At 49.4% G+C, this 22,089-nt stretch overlaps 1 long non-coding RNA gene across 1 annotated transcript; it reads left to right on the forward strand.

Moving 5' to 3' along the window:
* The first annotated feature begins 6,342 nt into the window (after positions 1-6,342).
* Positions 6,343-16,398, forward strand: LOC138435254 (uncharacterized). Its single transcript, XR_011255017.1, has 3 exons — positions 6,343-6,763; positions 14,371-14,472; positions 15,291-16,398. It is a non-coding gene; the product is annotated as an uncharacterized lncRNA (long non-coding RNA).
* The last annotated feature ends 5,691 nt before the right edge of the window (positions 16,399-22,089 follow it).

Raw genomic sequence — 22,089 nt, forward strand, 5'->3', positions numbered from 1 at the left:
CCTGGAGGGCTTGGGTCTGCCCCTGTGAGGCCCGGGTGCGGAGGTGGCGCGGCTGCCTGGGTCTCAGGGGCTCTGGCAGCACCAGGGACTCAGGGGAGTTGGCAGCGAAGGCAGCAGGAAATACAGAGCTCTAGACGGGCGTGGCAACCAGTATCGGCCAACACGCTCCAGTATTCTTGCCTGGAGAACCCCCTTCTCCCTGACAGGTGCCTGGCAGGCCACAATCCACAGGGCAGCAAAGAGTTGGACACAACTGAAGTGACCCCGTGTGAACACATGCAAGACGGTTTTTGCCTGTGGCACCCTGCCCCAGTGAGGGCTGAGCGTGAAGGTGGCACGGCTGCTTGGGTCGCAGGGCCCCTGGCGGTGCCAAGAGAGCAGCGGCACGGGCTGCCTCCACTGCAGGAGCTACGGGCCGACCTTTCTTCGAGCCTCTTGTAGCTGGCGATCAGAAGGCCTCTTTGGCCAGTCTTTCTCCACAGCTCTGCCTGTTCAGGCACGTGGGGGGCTCCCTCGCCTGGGGTCCTTCTCTGTTGTTTGCCATGTCAGGCACATAGAGGGCCCCCCGGGTGGGGTCCTGCTCCGCAGTTCAGCGTGTCAGGGGTTTGGCGGGCCAGCCTCTCTGCTGCTCAGCTGCAGGTGCCGGCTGTGGGGAGAGGCTCTGGTGCTGGCTGCACCCCCTGCCCCTGACTCAGCAGCGTCGCCTGGCTCCACGGCTGCCTGGCTCTCCTCCACAGGCGTTTCCCACCACGATCTCCTCCCTCATATCCCCTCGACCCATCTCTCCGCAGTCAGCAGCAGCCCTCGCCCTGGGGTTGCTCCACGATCCCTAAGCTCCAGCTCCCAGCCGCCGCACCTCCCAAGGGGCCTGCAAAGCGGTCCGGGGTGTGTGGCTGCAGCAAGGACTGTCGATTCTCATTCCGCTTCGGCTGCCACAGATCAGCGGCTTCACTCTCAGCCTTCAGTGTTTCTCCTCCGACTCAGACAACTGCCCTGATGTGGGGATCGGACCCCCGCTTCAGTCCCCCCACCCGCCGAGGGCAGGTCCGGTCCTAGCAACACTCCTGTTCTCCCCGCCAGCTCCTTCACCCCACCGAGTTTTGCGAGGTTCTGTGCACTCTCTCCTGCTGGTCAGGCCCTCGGTTGGCTCTCGGCTGGTGTCCCACTCGCACTTCTGGGTCTGAAGCCGCGTCCCTGATGTGTCCACGCAGAGAGATGTGCTCCACATCCAGCTGCTCCTCCGCCATCTTGCACAGCCTGGTCTGCTTTTGCTGACTGTATGGAGCGTCTCCATCTTTGGCTGCAAAGAGTACAATCAGTCTGATTTTGGTGTTGACCATCGGGTGATGTCTATGTGTAGTCTTCTCTTGTGTTGTTGGAAAAAGGTGTTGGTGGCTCAGACGGTAAAGCGTCTGCCTGCAGTGCGGGAGACCCAGGTTCGATTCCTGGGTCGGGAAGATCCCCTGGAGAAGGAAATGGCAATCCACTCCAGCACTCTTGCCTGGAAAATCCCATGGACGGAGGAGCCTGATAGGCTACAGTCCGTGGGGTCACAGAGTCGGACACGACTGAGCGACCTCACTTCACTTTCACAGTGCATTCTCTTGGCAAAACTCTGTTAGCCTTTGCCCTGCTTCATTCTGTACTCCGAGGCCAAACTTGCCTGTTACTCCAGGTATCTCTTGACTTCCTACTTTTGCATTCCAGTCCCCTATGATGAAAAAGACATCTTTTTTGGGTGTTAGTTCTAGAAGGTCTGGTAGGTCTTCACAGAACCGTTCAGCTTCAGCTTCTGCAGCATTACTGGTTGGAGCATAGACTTGGATTACTGTGATATTGAATGGTTTGCCTTGGAAATGAACAGAGATCATTCTGTGGTTTTTGAGATTGCACCCAAGTACTGCATTTCAGACTCTATTGTTGACTGTGATGGCTACTCCATTTCCTCTAAGGGATTCTTGCCCACTGCTGCTGCTAAGTCGCTTCAGTCGTGTCCGACTCTGTGCGACCCCAGAGACAGCAGCCCACCAGGCTTCCCCGTGCCTGGGATTCTCCAGGCAAGAACTCTGGAGTGGGTTGCCGTTTCCTTCTCCACAGCAGTAGATATAATGGCCGTCTGCCTCCAGTCCATCTTAGTTCACTGATTCCTAAGATGTTGATGTTCACTTTTCTGTTACTATAGTCCATAATAGTCTTGAAATATTAAACATATGAGGAAACAGTGATTATCAGGTGTTTAAGCAACAGCAGCAGCCACACTGTGTCATACGGGCAGACGTTCGTTTGCTTTTACCCTGGAAAATACACACCAAGACGCAAAAAAGACTATCACATAAATGATTTAGAAATAAATATTTTTTAAAAAATGTGTGAACTCTCTACATATGAAACAAGAAATCACTGCAGAGGAGTTTTTTAAAGACGCAGACTCATAGACGCTAAGCCGAGCTCAGAGGAGAGAAGATTCGATATTACAGTTATTCACAGGTTCCATGAAACCCTAATCAGAATCCTCAGGGTTCAGGAAGAGCTTGACAGGCTGACTCTAAAATTGTTGTGAAAAATACAAAGGCCCGAGAACAGGTGGGGACTTGGTGGGAGTAGGTGCTGCCCGAGACCCCAGACTCAGCGCTGCCCACAGTGGGCCCGAGAGGTGGCCCAGGGTCGGCGAGACCCGGCTGATGCCAGAAGCCGCCTGGCTCAGGGCACACTGAAGAACACATCGAAATTACAACAAAATTCAACCCCACGTCGCATGACACACAAAACTCAATTGGTCAGGGAGGTTTGCAGGCCAAGCAACTCTCATTCTTGAGCATAAAATGGGTGCCTGCCTTCCTGCCTTCAGGGGTAAAAAAGGATTTCTTAAAAAGGACACAAAAAGCCAGAAAAAAGAAAAAAGTAATATACATGAAAACATTAAAATCCGGGAACATCTGTTCATCAGCTACAGGAGAGGAAAGACAAGGAGGAGGAACACACCAGCAGCAACAGGCTCATCTCCAGAACCCACGAACGTGTGAAAAGCGGAAGGGTTCACCGTTCATTCGTGTCTGACTCTGCGACCCCGTGGACTGTAGCCGCCAAGCTCCTCTGTCCGTGGGACTCTCCAGGCAAGAACACTGGAGTGGGTTGCCATTTCCTTCTCCAGGGGATCTTCCCGACCCAGGGATCGAGCCTGGGTCTCCTGCATTGCAGGCAGATTCTTTACTGTCCAGGCCACCAGGGAGGCCCCCCAGAACCCGTGAGGCATTTAGAAAACAGGAGAAAAAAGGCAGCCTACTGTACAGCGCTGTCAGCGCTCAGCACCTGGCGGCAGCCCGCCGTGGGAGAGGGCGCGTGCCCACACACAGGCTGCTGCCCGCCGGACGCCGACACGGCTTTGCAAATCAACAAGGCTTTAACAAGAAAAATGTTTTAAGAAAGAAGAAGAAGACAACCGACTTCAAAATGTTTAAGAAACTTGAACAGGCACTTGATAAAAGTCATCCAGGAAATGCAAGTAAAACCTCCAGGCGACGCCTCTACAACACCGACTGTCGACAGTCGGTGCGGCTGTGGCTCGAGAGGGACTCTCCCGGGTGCTGCGGTGACGCCGCGTCTCTGGGGACAGTGCAGCTTAGTGACTGAGACCCCAAATCCACCCCCAGGTATACACACAGTTCTCCTCCCTAGGGCTGCCCTGACAGCGCCCCAAGCTGCGTGACTTACACAGCATAGGCGTGTTACCTCTCGGCCCTGGGGGCCCGGCGTCCCGACGCCGCTGCGGATGGCCGGCTTCCCCCCCGCCTCCCTGCTGCGCACGAGCTTCGCAGGTGGCACGGTGGTGAAGAGCCCACTTGCCAGCGCAGGAGACACAAGAGACACGGGTTCAATCCCTGGGTCAGGAAGATCCCCTGAAGGAGGAAATGGCCACCCACTCCAGTGTTCTTGCCTGGAGAATCCCATGGACAGAGGAGCCTGGCGGGCTACAGTCCGTGGGGTCACAGAGAGCAGGACACTCTGAGCGCTCCCCTCTGTGCATGTCTGCCTGGGTCTAAACTTCCCATTTTTATAAGGACGCCAGTCACGCTGGATGAGGGCCCACCTCAAAGTCCTCAACTTAATTCGATTACCTCTGGAAAGACCTTTTCTCCAAATAAGGTCATATTCTGAGGTGCTGGGATTTATACCAACATATTAATTTTGGGGGGACACAGTTCAAGGCATAAGAGTACCCAAACTGCTGTGCATGCCCGTGTGCAGAGATGTGTGCAGAAATACTTAGGGTGGCGTTACAATAGCAAAAATACTGCAAACGTCAAGTGCCGGCAGCATGGTGGATGGAGAAGATGCCTAAAACGAGATGCTTGCAGTGACGGAAATGGAAACTCGGCTGCACGTCGCAACAGGGGTGCGTCTCCCAAGCACTGTGCTGATCCGGGCCCAGACACAATAAACACACCGCGTGGCCCCATGGGTGCGGAGTTCTGCCCACAGGCAGAGCGGAGCAGAGGTGGAGAGGCATCCAGAGCGGAGGACTAAGGAGCTCAGAAAGCCTTTCCCGAGGAACCTAGCACACAAGGAGAAACTTCAGGACCTCGGGAACTGATCAAAGGCATCGGGAATGCTTATTCAAGAAATATGGTGGGGGCTCAGAGAGCACCCATGGGAACCTACAGCAACTTTGCTGGGGTCGTCCTGCCACACCTCCCCCCAACTGTCCTCACACGGGAGAGGCAGCTGGACAGGCCACAGGCGCAGCTGCCCCACTGCTGGGGCTGACCTGCCAGGGAGTGACCCGAGAAGATCTGTTACCAGCCAGGTTGGCCGCGGCAAGACTAAAGCCAGGAGACACGGAAACGGGAAAGCGTAACACACACACAAGGGGGAACAGCCAATAAAAGCTGTCTTCGAGGGAACCCCCTGCGGCCTACTGGTTAAGGGTTCCAGGCTCCCACCGTCACGGCCCAGGTTCAATCCCTAGGCAGAGGTCTAAGATCCAAGCCATGTGACTCGGCCAAACAAAGAAAACTATGTTTAAAAACAAACCCAAACCTGTTTCTGAGGAGGGTGGATGTTGGACTCAGCACAAAGGGACTTCAAAGCAGGTATTTTAAGTATTTTCGAAAACATAAATGATGAAAGAGGAATTATATTTACATTTCTGAGTGTGTGTGTGTTGGGGGGGGGGGGGGCGCGCCTCCCTGTGGCTCAGCAAGTAAAGAACCTGCCTGCAGTGCAGGAGACTCGGGAGATTCAGGTTTGACTCCTGGGTCAGGAAGATCTCTTGGAGGAGGAAATGGAAACCCACTCCAGTATTCCTGGCCGCAGAATCCGTGGACAGGGGCGCCTGACAGGTTACAGTCGATGAAGTCGCAGAGGCAGACACAACTTAGCAGCTAAAGCAACAACAACAATATGGACTGCAGATTATTCACAAGCGCAAAGAAGCTGAAAAGGGCACCTGGTCTCTTCCGGCCGCCTGTCTGAGACTCAGAATGTCAACGTGGGGTTAAAAGCTACAGCACAAAAGTGACTTCCCTGTGGCCCAGTGGTTAAGACACTGTGATTCCAAATCAGGGGTTGCAGGTTTAACCCCTGGTCAGGGACCTAAGATCCCACGTGCCATGCAAGCCAAAAGTAAAATGAGTAATTTCTGAAAGGCTGCAGCGCACAGTGGAGGCCGGGAAGCGGAGCAGACGGCGCTCCCGCTTCTGACACCTTGGGCAGACCCCAGTGAGGCCGAAGCCCCAGACCTGGAACCACTTCAAGACCCACCTGGACGTCAGCCCCATAACTGGACAACTTGAATTCCAAATGGGTCGCCAGACTTGCCCTCAGTGACTGTGGGTTATTTCAAGACCTGCAAAAGGAGACGCTCATTTCGAGAAAAACTCTATGCATTTTGCACATTCCGGAAAACGTATCCCCACAATGCTCCTGTGGGTGCATAATCCCATCACTTCTAGAAAAAAACTGAGGAACCCTATAGCCACCCAGTAGCCTCCAAAGGCGAGAGGGTGGAGACCACCAGTTCACACCCCCGGACAGTCACCAGGCGCTGGGCTAGTCTCCCTCCCGCTCCTCTGGCACATCGTGTAGCAGAAACGCTGCCGAAGGTCACGGACGAGCCCCAGAGCAGCACGCGGGGGGCGCGTGTTCACCTACAGCTGAAGCTGCACAGCTTTGAGCGCGGAGGAATCTGGCTGCGGGCGCTTCTCTCCCGAGCTGTACTGACCCCTTCTGGAGGCTCTGAGTACTGCAGCTGCGCCGATGGCTGCAGTTCGTCCGTCGAGGCTCCAGGGGACCCCAGCCCTCCCTGCGGCTGCCGTCTTCGCCGGCAGTCAGGGTTTGTGTGCAGAGCTTCACACCGGAAAGACCCAGGTGTGTCCGCAGCTTCCACTGCGGGCTCCATCGTTTTGGCTTTGATTGATCCTTGTGCAGCAAGAACTGACTCCCAGCTCGGCATTCTAAAGAAAACGTCCCTGTGCGACCCTTCATCTCAGCCACTGACGCTTCCGGAGCAAGTCTGAGGCTTCGCCCCTGGATCTTCAAAATGCTTTTGTGGACTTCCATCATTTTTCACTGTTTGCAAACATTTCTTCAGTAAGAGAAGATGCTTTGGTTCTAAAACTTTCAAGACTGAAAATAATATTTCTTTGTAATAAGTGATTCAAAGACAAAAGAAAGTAAATGGGAATCTGGAGATAAAAGACAAATTGAAATGAAAAATCCACAAGATTCTGTCAAGAACGACTGGACATCCCCATGAAAAAAAAAGGTAATCTAGACCTAAAACGCACCCTTCATAAAAAGTAACTGATAGTGGATCAGACCCCAAGGTAAAACGCAAAACTACAAAACTTCTTCCAGGTAACACAGGAGGAAATCTAGATGACCTTTAGTTGGGCGATGACTTTTGATATACAAAACCAAAGGCACAATCCATGAAAGAAAGAATTGATAAACTCATTACTTCATTAAAATTAACACCTTCTGTTCTGGGAAAAACACTGTGCAGATAATAAAAAGACGAGCCACAGACAGAGAATATCAGCAGAGATATCAACAGATAAAGAACTGTTATTAGAAAAACCCTGCTATCCAAAACATACCGAGAGGGACATCCTTCGTGGTCCAGTGGCTAAGAACCCGCCTGCCGATGCAGGGACACAAGTTCAGTTCCTGGCTGGGGAGGAGTCCACGTGCTCTGGGGCAGCTAAGCCCGCGTGCTTCAGCTGGAGAACCCGTGAGCCAGGATGGAAGGCCCTACATAACACAACGCAGGTCTCGCCTGCCGCGACTAAGACCCAAAGCGGCCCCAGAAAAGAAAAGACAAGAGAGGGCCGTTATCCCCAACCTGATCTCTAGCCTCACTGTGATTTCCATCAAGACCTGGAAACTTTTTTTCATTTCCCCAGAAATTGACAAGCGAAGTGAAAGTCACTCAACGTGTCCGATTCTTTGCGACCCCATGGACTATAGTTCTCCAGGCCAGAACACTGGAGCAGATAGCCGTTCCCTTGGCCAGGGGATCTTCCCAACCCAGGGATCGAACCCAGGTCTCCTGCACTGCAGACAGATTCTTTACCAGCTAAGCCACTAGGGATGCCCAGAAATTGACAAGCTGACCTTAAAACTGGGCTTCTCCAGTGGCGCTAGTGATAAAGAACCCGCCTGCCAATGCAAGAGACATGAGAGGCCTGGGCTTGATCCCTGGGTGGGGAAGATCCCCTGGAGGAGAGCACGGCAACCCACTCCAGTATTTTTGCCTGGAGAATCCCGTGGACAGAGGAGCCTGGCAGGTTATACTCCATAGAGTTGCAGAGTCAGACACGACAGAAGTGACTTAGCACACACAACCTTAAAATTACAGAGAAAGGCAAAGGACCCAGAACAACAGCAACAACAACAAAAATCTTGAAAAGGAAGAGCACAGTGGGAGGACTCACATCTCCCAACTGGAAAACTGACCACAAACTTAAAGAATCAAACAAGTGTCTTCTGGCATAAGGTCAGACATACAGATCAATGGAAAAGAACTGAAATTCCAAAACCAAATCTGTACATTAACGGCCAATTAACTTTTTACGAACGTATCCTGACAGTCTGGTTTCCGTTTCTGTTTATTTTTCTGGTGGGGGCGCCACACCGTTTGGTGTGCCAACCCTTCTTCCCAGAGCAGGGGTCCAGCCCACGCCCCCTGCAAGGGGCGTGTGCAGCCGTAACCACTAGACCACCAGGTGTCCCAGGAGGCACAGTTTTGTCAGCTTGCTTGGGCTACAACCTCCAGTTATTCAGTCAAAATATACCATAGGTGTTGCTATAAAGTCCATAATCCGTTGATTCCAGGTAAAGCAAAGGGTCCTACATGACCTGTTACTGTTTAGTCGCCCAGTCGTGTCTGACTCACCTGTGACCTCCATGGACTGTACCCACCAGGCTTCTTGGTCCGTAGGATTTCCCAGGCAAGAATACTGGAGTGGGTTGGAATGGGTCCAACTCAGTTCTTTAAAAGCCCCCAAGAGAACAGCTGAGGCTTCCCTGAAGAATAAGAAATTCTCTCCATGGATAACTCATGCCAGAGGTTCAGCCTGCCATTTCCAGCACCTGCTCTAAGTCTTTTTAACTTGCCTAGATGGCCATCTTGCCGATTCCTAGAAACTAATTCCTTAACGCACATCCCCCCCTGTCTCTCTTTCTCTGGTTGAACCGTAAGTGACACAGGTGTCAAGAGAACTCGATGAGGAAAGCATACTCTTTTCAAAGAATGGTGCGGAAAATTGGATATCAACAGGGAAAAAGATTAATTTAGACTCACCTCACAGTTCAGTTCAGTTCAGTCGCTCAGTCGTGTCCGACTCTTTGCAACCCCATGGACTGAGGTGTGCCAGGCCTCCCAGTCCATCACCAACTCCTGGAGCTTGCTCAAACTCTTGTCCATCGAATCAGTGATGGCATCCAACCATTTCATCCTCTGTTGTCCCCTTCTCCTCCTGCCTTCAATCTTTCCCAGCATCAGGGCCTTTACAAATGAGTCAGTTCTTCACATCAGGTGATTAAAGTATTGGAGTTTCAGCTTCAGCATCAGTCCTTCCAATGAATATTCAGGACTGTTTTCCTTTAGGATGGACTGGTTGGATCTCCTTGCAGTCCAAGGGACTCTCAAGAGTCTTCTCCAACACCACAGTTCAAAAGCATCAATTCTCCAGTGCTCGGCTTTCTTCACAGTCCAACTCTCACATCCATACATGACTACTGGAAAAACCATAGGTTTGACTAGACAGACTTTTGTTGGCAAAGGAATGTCTCTGCTTTTTAATAAGCTATCTAGGTTGGCCATAGCTTTTCTTCCAAGGAGTAAGTGTCTTTTAATTTCATGGCTGCAATCACCATCTGCAGTGATTTTGGAGCCCCCCAAAATAAAGTCAGCCACTGTTTCCACTGTTTCCCCATCTGTTTGCCATGAAGTGATGGGACCAGATGCCATGACCTTAGTTTTCTGAATGTTGAGGTTTAAGCCAACTTTTTCACTCTCTTCTTTCACTTTCATCAAGAGGCTCTTTAGTTCTTCTCTGCTTTCTGCCGTGAGGGTGGTGTCATCTGTGTATCTGAGGTTATTGATATTTCTCCCAGCAATCTTAATTCCAGCTTGTGCTTCATCCAGCCTAGCATTTCTCGTGACATAATCTGCATATAAGTTAAATAAGCAGGGTGACAATATACAGCCTTGATGTACTCCTTTCCCTGTTTGGAAGCAGTCTGTTGTTCCGTGTCCAGTTCTAACTGTTGCTTCCTGACCTGCATACAGATTTCTCAAAAGGCAGGTCAGGTGGTCTGGTATTCCCATCTCTTGAAGAATTTTCCACAGTTTGTTGTGATCCACATAGTCAAAGGCCTTGGTGTAGTCAATAAAGCAGAAATAGATGTTTTTCTGGAACTCTCTTGCCTTTTCCATGATCCAGTGGATGTTGGCAATTTGATCTCTGGTTCTTCTGCCTTTTCTAAATCCAGCTTGAACATTTGGAAGTTCATGGTTCATGTACTCTTGAAGCCTGGCTTGGAGAATTTTGAGCATGACTTTGCTAGTGTGTGAGATGAGTGCAATTGTGCGGTAGTTTGAGCATTCTTTGGCATTGCCTTTCTTTGGGATTGGAATGAAAACTGACCCTTTCCAGTCCTGTGGCCACTGCTGAGTTTTCCAAATTTGCTGGCATATTGAGTGCAGCACTTTCACAGCATCATCTTTTAGGATTTGAAATAGCTCAACTGGAATTCCATCACCTCCACTAGCTTTGTTCGTAGTGATGCTTCCTAAGGGCCACTTGACTTCATACTCATGGATGTCTGGCTGTAGGTGAGTGATCACACCATTGTGGTTATCTGGGTCATGAAGATCTTTTTTGTACAGTTCTTCTGTGTATTCTTGCCACCACTTCGTAATATCTTTTGCTTCTGTTAGGTCCATACCATTTCTGTCCTTTATTGTGCCCATCTTTGCATGAAATGTTCCCTTGGTATCTCTAATTTTTTTGAAGAGATCTCTAGTCTTTCCCATTCTATTGTTTTCCTCTGTTTCTTTGCATTGATCGCTGAGGAAGGCTTTCTTATCTCTTCTTGCTATTCTTTGGAACTCTGCATTCAGATGCTTATCTTTCCTTTTCTCCTTTGGCTTTCACTTCTCTTCTTTTCTCAGCTGTTTGTAAAGGCCTCCTCAACCATTTTGCCCTTCTGCATTTCTTTCGTGAGGATGGTCTTGATCCCTGCCTCCTGTACATCACTAAACTCCTGCACAGTTCATCGGGCACTCTGTCTATCAGATCTAATCCCTTGAATCTATTTCTTACTTCCACTGTATAATCATAATGGATTTGATTTAGGTCATACCTGAATGGTCTAGTGGTTTTCCCTGCTTTCTTCAGTTTAAGTCTGAATTTGGCAATAAGGAGTTCATGATCTGAGCCAAAGTCAGCTCCTGGTCTTGTTTTTGCTGACTGTACAGAGCTTCTCCGTCTTTGGCTGCAAAGAACATAATCAGTCTGATTTCGGTGTTGGCCATCTGGTGATGTCCATGCGTAGACTCATCTCTTGTGCTGTTCAAAGAGGGTGTTTGCTGTGACCAGTGTGTTCTCTTGGCAAAACTCTGTTAGCCTTTGCCCTGCTTCATTCTGTATTCCAAGGTCAAGTTTGCCTGTTACTCTCAGTATCTCTTGACTTCCTGCTTTTGCACTCCAGGCCCCTTTAATGAAAAGGACATCTTTCTGGAGCGTTAGTTCCAGAAGGTCTTGTAGGTCTTCATATAACTGTTCAACTTCAGCTTCTTCACCATTAGAGGTCGGGGCATAGACTTGGATTACTCACCTCACAGTTTATACAAAAATTAGTACAGAATTGATTCACAGACCTAAATGTAAGAGCTAAAACCATAAAGCCACATGGAATAAAACATGGCAAATCTTTATGATCCTGGATTAAGCAAAGACTTAGCTACAACAACAAAGGCATGATCCAACATAGAAACAAATTAATAAATATCACTTTATAAAAATTAAAAACTTCTGTACTCCAAAAGACATTTTTAAGGGCACTACCCAGTATCTTGTAATAACCTTTAATGGGAGAGAATTTTAAAAAAGAATATACATATATTGAATCACTTTGCTTTCCATCTGGAACTAACACAACATTGTAAATCAACTATATTTCAATAAAAACCTAAAAAACAAAACACTTAAATTATTTTAAAAACTGAGAGAAAATATTTACAAATTATGTAGCTGGTAAAGAGACAGCTAAACTATATAAAGACCTCTTGCAACTCAATAGTGAGGCAAACAACTCAAATAATAGAAACGGCTGATAAGGACATGGAAAGATGCTCAGCACCGCTGGTTATTAGGGATGCAAATTGAAACCACACACTAGTATCACTGTAATAAAAAAGACTGGCAGTAGCAAGCTTTGGCAAGGATTCAGAGAAACCGTCACCCTCACACACTGCTGGTGGAATGGGAAACGGCAGTCACTCTGGAAAGCAGTTAGGAAGTTTCTTCAAAAATTACACCCACAAAAATTTATATGACTCAGCAATTCCACTCCTTGATATTGGTTCAAGATAAATGAAAACACATGTCCACACAAAGGAATTTTTGGCTACTGTTCGTTGCACCATTTATGCATAAAAGCCAAAGAATGGAAACAGTGCCAATGTCTGTTAAATGGTGAGTGAGTAAAGGAAGTGCCTTTGATCCATTTAATGGAATCCTATTTAGCAACAGAAAGAAAGACACCATCTGCCAATATGTCCTAGGGCTAGGTGGAACCTCAAAAAACGTGCTAAGTGAAAGAAATCAGACAAAAAAACACAGAAGATTCCATTTGCATGAAATGCGTTTTCAAAAGGGCAGCCTATAGAAACAGACGAGGATGAGTGGTTTTCAGAGAAACAGGTGGAGACAGGGACTCGTGGAAAATGAGCAGGACAGCTCTTTCTGGATGACGGAAACGTTCTACGCCTGAATCGCAGTGATATTTGCACAATTCTGCACACTCACCAAGAGCCAGTTCCTTCTGTTCAGGCGCTAGTCGTGTCCGACTCTTTGATGCCAAGACTGCAGCTCGCCAGGCTTCCTTGGGGTCCACCATCTCCCGGAGCTTGCTCAAACTCATGTCCGTCTAGCTGGTGCTGCTAACCAAGCTTATCTCATCCTCTGTCATCCCCTTCTCCTCCTGCCTTCAATCTCTCCCAGCATCAGGATCTTTTCTATGAGTCAGTTCTTCGCATCAGGTGGCCAGAGTATTGCAGCTTCAGCTTCAGCATCAGTCCTTCCAATGAATATTCAGGACTGATTTCCTTTAGGATGGACTGGTTGGATCTCCTTGCAGTCCAAGGGACTCTCAAGAGTCTTTTCCAGCACCACAGTTTGAAAGCATCAATTCCTTGGTGCTCAGCTTTCTTTATGGTCCAACTCTCACATCCATACATGACTACTGGAAAAACCATAGCTTTGACTAGATGGACCTTTGTTGGCAAAGGAATGTCTCTGCTTTTTAATATGCTGTCTAGGTTGGTCATAACTTTCCTTCCAAGGAGTAAGCGTCTTTTCATTTCATGGCTGCAGTCACCATCTGCAGTGATTTTGGAGCCCAAGATAATAAAATATCTCACTGTTTCCACTGTTTCCCCATCTATTTGCCGTGAAAACAGGCCTGGATGCCATGATCTTAGTTTTCTGAATATTGAGTTTAAGCCAGCTTTTTCACTGTCCTGTTTCACCTTCATCAAGAGGCTCTTTAGTTCTTCACTTTCTGCCATAAGTGTGGTGTCATCTGCATATCTGAGGTTATTGATATTTCTCCCAGCAATCTTGATTCCAGCTTGTGCTTCATCCAGCCCAGCGTTTCTCATGATGTACTCTGCATATAAGTTAAATGAGCAGGGTGACAACATACAGCCTTGACGTACTCCTTTTCCTATTTGGAACCAGTCTGTTGTTCCGTGTCCAGTTCTAACTGTTGCTTCTTGACCTGCATGCAGGTTTCTCAGGAGGCAGGGAAGGTGGTCTGGTATTCCCATGTCTTTAAGAATTTTCCAGTTTATTGTGATCCACACAGTCAAAGGTTTTAGCATAGTCAATAAAGCAGAAATAGATGTGTTTCTGGAAGTCTCTTGCTTTGTCCATGATCCAGCGGATGTTGGCAATTAGATCTCTGGTTCCTCTGCCTTTTCTAAATCCAGCTTGAATACCTGAAAGTTCTTAGTTCATGTACTTTTGAAGCCTGGCTTGGAGAATTTTGAGCATTACTTTACTAGCGTGTGAGATGAGTGCAATTGTGCGGTAGTTTGAGCATTCTTTGGCATTGGCTTTCTTTGGGATTGGAATGAAAACTGACCTTTTCCAGTCCTGTGGCCACTGCTGAGTTTTCCAAATTTGCTGGCATATTGAGTGCAGCACTTTCACAGTATCGTCTTTTATGATTTATGAAACAGCTCAACTGGAATCCCATCTCCTCCCCTAACTTTGCAGTGATGCTTCCTAAGGCCCCCTTGACTTCACACTCCAGGGTGTCTGGCTCTAGGGGAGTGATCACACCACTGTGGTTATCAGGGTCGTGAAGATCTTTTTTGTACAGTTTTTCTGTGTATTCTTGCCCCCTCTTCTTTAGCATCTTCTGCTTCTGTCAGGTCCAGACCATTTCCGTCCTTCATTGTAGCCATCGTGGCATGAACTATTCCCTTGGTATCTCTAATTTTCTTGAAGAGATCTCTAGTCTTGCCCATTTTATTGTTAAAAATCAATTAATTTTCCACTTAAAATGGGTAAATTTTGTGGTATGGAAATGATACCGCATTCAAACTGTTTTTATTTTTTATTTTTTAATAAACAGACAAGAAAACTACAGCATAAAATAGAAGCTCAACCGGACTGATTGAGGCTGTGAACTTAGGGGCTGAAGCACGCAGAAACGAGGTGGTGATCATCCTGAGAGGTGGGCGTTACAGAGCAGGGTGGGAGAGGGTGTGGGGCGTGTCAGTGAGTAGAGGGGAGGCCAGCAGGCCCAGGAGCCTCTGTCCTATTTCCTGACCTGGGTGGTGAGCACACGAGAGTTTGCTTTACAGCAAAGCTTTATTTTATTCCATTTTTGGCCACACTGTATGGTTTTGCGGGATCTTAGCTTCCCCACCAATGACTGAGCCTGAGCCATGGCCGGCGGAGCACTGGGTCCTGGGCACTGGGTCCTGGGCACTGGGTCCTGGGCACTGGGTCCTGGGCACTGGGCTGCCCAGTCGGCACACACTTCGCTTCACACACGTTTCTTGATGTGTATTATGTTACACAACAATACCAATCAAAGATGTATTATTTCTGAGAATAAGTCAAGCAAAAATGAGCAAGGCCTGTCTTCAGCAAATTAGAGACTCTACTGAAAGACATTCAATCAGGCCTTAATAAGTGCCAAATAGTGTAAAGGGATCGTTATTTCCCAAATTGATTTGTAGAGTCAATGCAATTCTGATCAAATCCTAAAAGGCTTTTCAAAGAATCTGAGAACTTCCCTGGAGGCGCAGCGGTTAAGGCCCTGCACGCTGTGCTCTGCTCAGGCTCTGCAGTGCCGAGGGCGCGGGCTCTGTCCCCGGCCGGGGAAGTTGCTCTGCCACGCCTCCAGATGGCCCCTCGGTTGTCACGGCCCCTGCCAACCCGCCCTGCTCCCCGTGAAGTCGAGCTCCCCGTCCTGTTCTCTGGGTTTGCCTTTGGTCTGACACTTCTTATACCCTGAATTGCAACTCCTCTGCTGTTTTCAAATAGACTTGCCTTTGCTGGTAAAGTGACTGGCTATCACTTATCAAGGTTGATCTACATGGTGTCAGAAGTGGGATCTGAAGGAGGTGAGCCCCAGGAGACTATGGACCTTGGAGCTGAGCGAGCTCCTCATGCTCATCACTCCCCTGGGTCTCATCCTGGACTCCACTCTCCACTCTGTCTGCGTCTTGAGCTCTCTGACTTGTTCGGGCTCTGGAACGGCTTTGTCCTCTCATGGGGAGGCTTCATCCTTTCTGGGTCAAGGCACCATCCTTGGTGAGGACTGGGCTGTCTTCTGGATAGTGCAGTAGTGACATTATTTGGGGGATGAGCTAACTGGAATCCAGTGATTTGTCTTACTCCTTTTGGAATCTGGTCTAGGACTCCAGCAACTTTCTTGGGCTTCCAGAACTTAGGGAAAAGGATCCTGGGCATCCAGTCTCTCTGAGGGCAGCCTTCCCTCAGGGGTTCTGGCAGGTCCATGTTTAAAAGCTTGGACCCTGACAGGCTCTCCCCCCGCAACATGTTCATTTTTTATAAAGTGGGCCAAACAAACTAAAAGTAATCTGGAGTTAAGATGGCCATTCCAGGGAACTTCTGACCTTCCCAAACTCATTTTTCTTAAGATTCAATTGGAGCGCTGTGGTTCTAAAATTAAACAAAAGGAATGGGATATTTATTTTCATTGGTACCTGGAAATTTCCAAACGTGCGCAAAAGTCTTAATTGCTTGTTTGCAAGGTAACATTTCTAAATTGCCTGAGCAGCTGAAACACTTGGAAAGAAGAAAAGTTTCCGACGCCTCGGACTCCTTGAGACCCTCCTCCCCCAGCGGGTTTGTCTCTGGCGCCCTCTTGTGTCGTCTTCATTTCCTTCTTCTCAGACTCCGCCCCTTTGTCTCAGACTCCACCTCTTTGTCTCAGACTCCACCCCTTTGTCTCAGACTCCACCCCTTTGTCTCAGACTCCGCCCCTTTGTATCTGACCCCCACCCTCTTAGTTTCGTCCTCTCCCCTCCGCTGTGGAAACCTGCCCCTTTAAAATCAATCTTCTTAGGATCCTACTGCTAAACCCCTAACTATGGAGCAAATAAATAACCAGAAAGAAACATTAAAATAGCAAATGCCTCGATTTCTTCTAATACACAAATATACTCCAAAACTCCTAGGAGAAAACTCGCTTTCTGTTACTGTTTGTTGAAATCTTGCTAAGTGATGAATGATGTTTGTAAAGAGGAATTTTGTTTTAAGTTAGTCCACCTTAAGGGGCGCCATTAAAATGGATTCCAAACGTCCTGATGGACCTCACCAGATGGTCAACACTGAAATCAGATTGATTACATTCTTTGTAGCCAAAGATGGAGAAGCTCTGTACAGTCAGCAGAAACCAGACCAGGAGCTGACTGTGGCTCAGATCGTGAACTCCTTATTGCTAAATTCAGACTTAAATTGAAGAAAGTAGGGAAAATCACTAGACCATTCGGATACGACCTAAATCAAATCCCTTATGATTGTACAGTGGAAGTGAGAAATAGATTGCAGGGACTAGATCTGGTAGAGAGAGTGCCCGATGAGCTATGGACGGAGAGATGAGAACGCCTTCCCGGGCCGCCCCGGTCACCCTCTGCGGTGGCCGCGCTACCTGTGGCGTGTGCTTCTCTTGGTGTCTGATTAAATTCACTTCTCACCAAAAGGAAAAAGAAAAAAAAAGAAAGCCTTCCTCAGCGATCAATGCAAAGAAATAGAGGAAAACAACAGAATGGGAAAGACTAGAGACCTCTTCAAGAAGATTAGAGATACCAAGGGACATTTCATGCAAGGATGGGCTCGATAAAGGACAGAAATGGTATGGACCTAACAGAAGCAGAAGAGATTAAGCAGAGGTGGCAAGAATACACAAAAGAACCACACAAAAAAGATCTTCACGACCCAGATAACCACGATGGTGTGATCACTCACCTAGAGCCAGACATCCTGGAATGCAACATCAAGTGGGCCTTAGGAAGCATCACTATGAACAAAGCTAGTGGAGGTGATGGAATTCCAGTTGAGCTGTTTTGAATCCTAAAAGATGATGCTGTGAAAGTGCTGCACTCAATATGCCAGCAAACTTGGAAAACTCAGCAGTGGCCACAGGACTGGAAAAGGTCGGTTTTCATTCCAATCCCAAAGAAAGGCAATGCCAAAGAATGTTCGAATTACTGCACAATTGCACTCATCTCACACACTAGCAAAGTAATGTTCAAAACTCTCCAAGCCAGGCTTCAAGAGTATGTGAACCGTGAACTTTCAGATTTAACTGGATTTAGAAAAGACAGAGGAACCAGGGATCAAATTGCCAACATCCGCTGGATCATCGAAAAGGCAAGTGAGTTCCAGAAAAAACACCTACTTTTGCCTTATTGACTAGGTCAAGGCCTTTGACTGTGTGGATCACAACAAACTGTGGACAATTCTTAAAGAGATGGGAATACCAGACCACTTTCCCTGCCTCCTGAGAAACCTGTATGCAGGTCAAGAAGCAACAGTTAGAACTGGACATGGAACAACAGACTGGTTCCAAATAGGAAAAGGAGTACATCAAAGCTGTATATTGTCACCCTGCTTATTTAACTTAGATGCAGAGTACATCATGAGAAACACTGGACTGGAAGAAACACAAGCTGGAATCAAGATTGCCGGGAGAAATATCAATAACCTCAGATAGGCAGATGACACCACCCTTATGGCAGAAAGTAAAGAACTAAAGAGCCTCTTGATGAAAGTGAAGAGAGTGAAAAAGTTGGCTTACAGCTCAACATTCAGAAAACGAAGATCATGGCATCCGGTCCCATCACTTCACGGCAAACAGATGGGAAAACAGTGGAAACAGTGGCAGACTTCATTTTTTGGGGCTCCAAAATCACTGCAGATGGTGACTGCAGCCATGAAATTAAAAGATGCTTACCTCTTGGAAGGAAAGTTATGACCAACCTAGACAGCATATTAAAAAGCAGAGACATTACTTTGCCAACAAAGGTCCGTCTAGTCAAGGCTATGGTTTTTGCAGTGGTCATGTATGAATGTGAGAGTTGGACTATAAAGAAAGGTGAGCACCGAAGAATCGATGCTTTTGAATTGTGGTGTTGGAGAAGACTCTTGAGAGTCCCTTGGACTGCAAGGAGATCCAACCTATCCATCCTGAAGGAAATAAGTCCTGGATATTCATTGGAAGGACTGATGCTGAAGCTGAAACTCCAATACTTTGGCTACCTGGTTTGAAGAGCTGACCTTTGAAAAGACCTGATGCTGGGAAAGATTGAAGGCAGGAGGAGAAGGGGACGACAGAGGATGAGATGGTTGGATGGCATCACCGAGTCGATGGACATGAGTTTGAGTAAACTCCGGGAGTGGGTAATGGACAGGGAGGCCTGGTGTGTTGCAGTCCCTGGGGTCGCAAAGAGTCGGACACGACTGAGCAACTGAAATGAGCTGAACTGAATCCATATGAGTGAACTGCTTAAGTGTTTGTAAAACTCTCACGGAAAACCAACGGCTTCTATGTTTCGTTCTCCAGACGCAATGGGTCCCTTTTCTCCTCCCCTTTAGACTGTCATACGTGCCTGTGCGCCAAGCCGCGCAGTCGTGTCCCACTCTCTGCGACCCCATGGACTGTAGCCCGCCCGGCCCCTCTGTCCATGGGACTCTCTAGGCAAGAAGACTGGAGAGGATTGCCAAGCCCCGCTCCTGGGGCTCTTCCCGACGCCGGGACTGAACCCGAGTCCCCTGCGTCCCCTGCACTTGGCGGGCAGATTCTTTACCACTCGTGCTGCCTGGGAGGCCTAAGCAGTCTGCGCCCCACGGTTTGGTAAAGTGCATCTTTCCATCAGAGGTTGGCATCTACGTTTTTCTCCCTGCCTGGCCCCTCAAGAGTTCTGAAACTGGCACTGAATATTAGTTCTTCATGACAGTGGACATATTCGCACAGGTTTGCTGGGGTCTGTTCTCCCTGGAACAGAATACCCAGTGCACGTGGCTCCTGCCTCTCTGACCCACAGCTGAGAAAGGGAGAAGCGGTTCCGCACTGCTTCTATTGAAAATAACCGGCGGGGGTATGGCCTGGTAGTCCAGTGCTTAGAACTCCCCATTCTCGCTGCCAAGGGCCTGGGTTCGACCGCTTGCTGGGGAACTAAGATCCCACATGCCGTGTGGTGAGGCAAAAAAATTAAAAGTGTAAGAAGATAACCAGTTGGAATTAACATATACACACTACCGCACAGAAAACAGATCGCCAGCAAGGACCTCCTCGGTAGCACAGAGGGCCGTACTTCGCTGTACATCTGAAACTAACGGATCATTGTAAATCAATCATATGTCAATCAGCTTGTTTTAAAACTCAAAGAAAAGAAAATCACTGGGCTCTGGCAGAGCACCCCTTTTGCTGTGCACTCTCACAAGATCAAGACCCCCACACAATGCCCCAGAGGCTGGAGGTCCTAGAAAACGTACCCCTAAAAGGACCCCCTCTGGCCTCGCCTGAAGGGCACTGCCAGGGCCTGGTCACTAACTGCTGTGCCACCCAACTCCAGGGAGGAGGCTCCAGGTCGTGTCTCCAAATCCCAGCTGGACCTGCACGCCGTCTGCAGACTTGAGGATGAACGCCCGTCAGGACCCGAGGCAGGGGACACCAGCTGCCCCACAAAGTCTGGACCCAGCCTGCGCACAGCCCCACCACTTCCCTCCTCGGAAGGACAACCCCCTCGTTCGTACTTCCCAATCCCTGGAGGAAGGGGGCTTCCCTGGCGGCTCAGACGGTAAAGAATCCGTCTGCAATGCAGGAGACCTGAGTTCGATCCCTGGGTTGGGAAGACCCCCCAGAGAAAGGAATGGCTACTCACTCCAGTATTCTTGCCTGGATAATCCCATGGACAGAGGAGCCTGATGGGCTACAGTCCATGGGGTCACAAAGAGCTGGACATGACTGAGTGACTAACACTTTCCTTTCTGGAGAAGGGGGCCACCTGGCTGATTGCCCGATTTGCCATCGGAAGTCTCAGCCCACCCAACGAAGCAAGGACTCTCTGGTTCAGTCTAGGTCATTTCACTGGAGCTCCAGACGCTGCTGTCTGTCCAGCAGCTCCTTGGGCCCATGTGATACAGCTAGGAAGCCAAGCCCGCCTAAATGTATCCTGATAGAGCTAGGGAGTTGAGCCCACCTAAATATTCCTTGCTTCAATGTGACCTGACTCTGGGATGGGGAAATAAGATCTTCTGAATGCCTGCATGGAAAGTTCTATGGAGCTGCCCATGCAAGGTGAGTCACCTGTAGATTTGCTGACACACCGGCATATCTAAAGGAACTTTCTGGTGTGTAACCACATCTCTGAGCCTCGGGGAAGTGACGTCAGTGCCTCTGACTGGTGAAGGGAATCAGGTTCCACCACGCTTGTCGAAGTTCTGTGTACGTACACTCCATGCGTGCGCCCCCTCCTGTGGCAGTTTGGGGGAGAGCCATTACGCCTGGGCAGCCTCCTGTCTTGATGGCTGGGAAACGGAACGGTGTGCCCTTTTGTGCCCACCGTTCTGTTCACCCTGCATAACTGAACGGAAGCCTCACGTGGATCCATCCCGTTAAACGTCTGTAACTGCATTAAGCAGGAATTTGCAGGAGGCCCAAGGACTGCAAGGAGATCCAACCAGTCCATCCTAAAGATCTGTCCTGGGTGTTCATTGGAAGGACTGATGCTGAAGCTGAAACTCCAGATGCGACGAGCTGACTCATTGGAAAAGACCCTGATGCTGGGAGGGATTGGGGGCAGGAGGAGAAGGGGATGACAGAGGATGAGATGGCTGGATGGCATCACCGACTCAACGGACATGGGTTTGGGTGAACTCTGGGAGTTGGCGATGGACAGGGACGCCTGGCGTGCTGCAGTTCACGGGGCACAAAGAGTCGGACACGACTGAGTGCCTGGACGGAGCTGAGATTCTGCCTCTGTCTCTGTAGGACGAGCCTCCCTCCCGTGGACGGAAGTGAGCACCAGTGAACGTGTGTGTGTGACTGATCCACGGTGCTGTCCACCTTTCCCTGTCAGACGGTAAAGCATCCGCCTGCAATGTGGAGACCCAGGCTTGATCCCTGGGTCGGGAAGAACCCCTGGAGAAGGAAATGGCACCCCCCCTCCAGTGCTCCTGCCTGGGAAACCCCATGGACGGAGGGGCCTGGTAGGCTACAGTCCACGGGGCCGCAGAGTCGGACACGACTGAGCGACTTCCCTTTCGGTTTCCCTCTGTAGGGAGACCCTTCCTCCCGTGGACAGGAGTGAGCACCAGCAAACGTATGATCAGGAATCCCTCCTGGACGCGAGGAGAGTTAGCCGACTCCAAGGCAGTCTCGGCTCAGCCACGGTCACTAACCCATCGGCCACAGGGGTTTTGGATAGACGCGTGCCTGTGATCACTACCTGCTGAGCAAGCAGGTGTCTGCAACGGCAAACTCCTCTTCCTGAAATGGTTGAAAGCCTCTGGGGAAGTAGGGACCCAGAGAGAAAATCAAAGAGCAAGCACGGCGGCCACAGCACCGTCACCCGGCAGTCCGCTCTTCCGGGTGTGTCCGACTGGATGCCTGCAGGTTCGGCTCCGGTTTAGAACCAGCTTGCAGTCTGGGCATCCCCGGGAGCCCCAGAGCTGGGAGGAGGGGCCTTTCGGGGCAGGACGTGCTCCCTCCCCATCCCTTCCTGCTAGGGCCCAGGGTCTGCGTGCTGGCTGGACAGGCCGGCCACTTCCCTCTGCCTGGAGGGTCCCTATCCCCTCCTGGACAGACGGCTCA

This window comes from Ovis canadensis, chromosome 3 (genome assembly GCF_042477335.2).
Source record: "Ovis canadensis isolate MfBH-ARS-UI-01 breed Bighorn chromosome 3, ARS-UI_OviCan_v2, whole genome shotgun sequence".
Taxonomy (NCBI): Eukaryota; Metazoa; Chordata; class Mammalia; order Artiodactyla; family Bovidae; genus Ovis; species Ovis canadensis.